Here is a 1,353-nt window from a genome sequence, read left to right as displayed (position 1 = left end):
TTTGACACATAACTTGGTCTATTCGCGTCTTTACCTTATGAAACGTGGCACGAAGGCTCAACTAGCAAGTTGGACTTTTAAGAGCACTAAATAGAGTACAACGGTCCACATTGATGCTTTGGCATTGCTAAAAACTCTCCATAGAGGAGCTTTTCTCGTTTTTGTGCAATTTGACACATAACTTGGTCTATTCGCGTTTTTACCTTATGAAACGTGGCACGAAGGCTCAACTAGCAAGTTAGACTTTCAAGAGCACTAAATAGAGTGCAACAGTCCACATTGATGCTTTGGAATTGCTCAACTCTCTCCATAGAGGAGCTTTTCACGTTTTTGTGCAATTTCAAACATAACTTGGTCTGTTCGCGTCTTTACCTTATGAAACGTGGCACGAAGTCCCAACTAGCAAGTTAGACTTTTAAGAGCACTAAGTAGAGTACGACGGTCCACATTGATGCTTTGGAAATGCTCACCTCTCTCCATAGAGGAGCTTTTCACGTTTTTGTGCAATTTGAGACATAACTTGGTCTATTTGCGTCTTTACCTTATGAAACGTGGCACGAAGGCTCAACTAGCAAGCTAGACATTTAAGAGCACTAAATAGAGTTCAACGGTCCACATTGATGCTTTGGAATTGCTCAACTCTCTCCATGGAGGAGGTTTTCATGTTTTTGTGCAATTGCAAACATAACTTGATCTATTCGCATATTTACCTTACGAAACGTGGCACGAAGGCTCAACTAGCAAGTTAGACTTTTAAGAGCACTAAGTAGAGTATGACGGTCCACATTGATGCTTTGGAAATGCTCAACTCTCTCCATAGGGGAGCTTTTCACGTTTTTGTGCAATTTGAGACATAACTTGGTCTATTTGCGTCTTTACCTTATGAAACGTGGCACGAAGGCTCAACTAGCAAGCTAGACTTTTAAGAGCACTAAATAGAGTCCAACGGCCTACATTGATGCTTTGGAATTGCTAAACTCTCTCCATAGAGGAGCTTTTCACGTTTTTGTGCAATTTGACACATAACTTGGTCTATTCGCGTTTTTACCTTATGAAACGTGGCACGAAGGCTCAACTAGCAAGTTAGACTTTCAAGAGCACTAAATAGAGTGCAACAGTCCACATTGATGCTTTGGAATTGCTCAACTCTCTCCATAGAGGAGCTTTTCACGTTTTTGTGCAATTTCAAACATAACTTGGTCTGTTCGCGTCTTTACCTTATGAAACGTGGCACGAAGTCCCAACTAGCAAGTTAGACTTTTAAGAGCACTAAGTAGAGTACGACGGTCCACATTGATGCTTTGGAAATGCTCACCTCTCTCCATAGAGGAGCTTTTCACGTTTTTGTGCAAT

Source organism: Tripterygium wilfordii, unplaced genomic scaffold, assembly GCF_013401445.1.
Source record: "Tripterygium wilfordii isolate XIE 37 unplaced genomic scaffold, ASM1340144v1 ctg387, whole genome shotgun sequence".
NCBI classification, from domain to species: Eukaryota; Viridiplantae; Streptophyta; class Magnoliopsida; order Celastrales; family Celastraceae; genus Tripterygium; species Tripterygium wilfordii.
The sequence above is the reverse complement of the archived record's forward strand: the minus strand, read 5'-3'. Positions refer to the sequence as shown.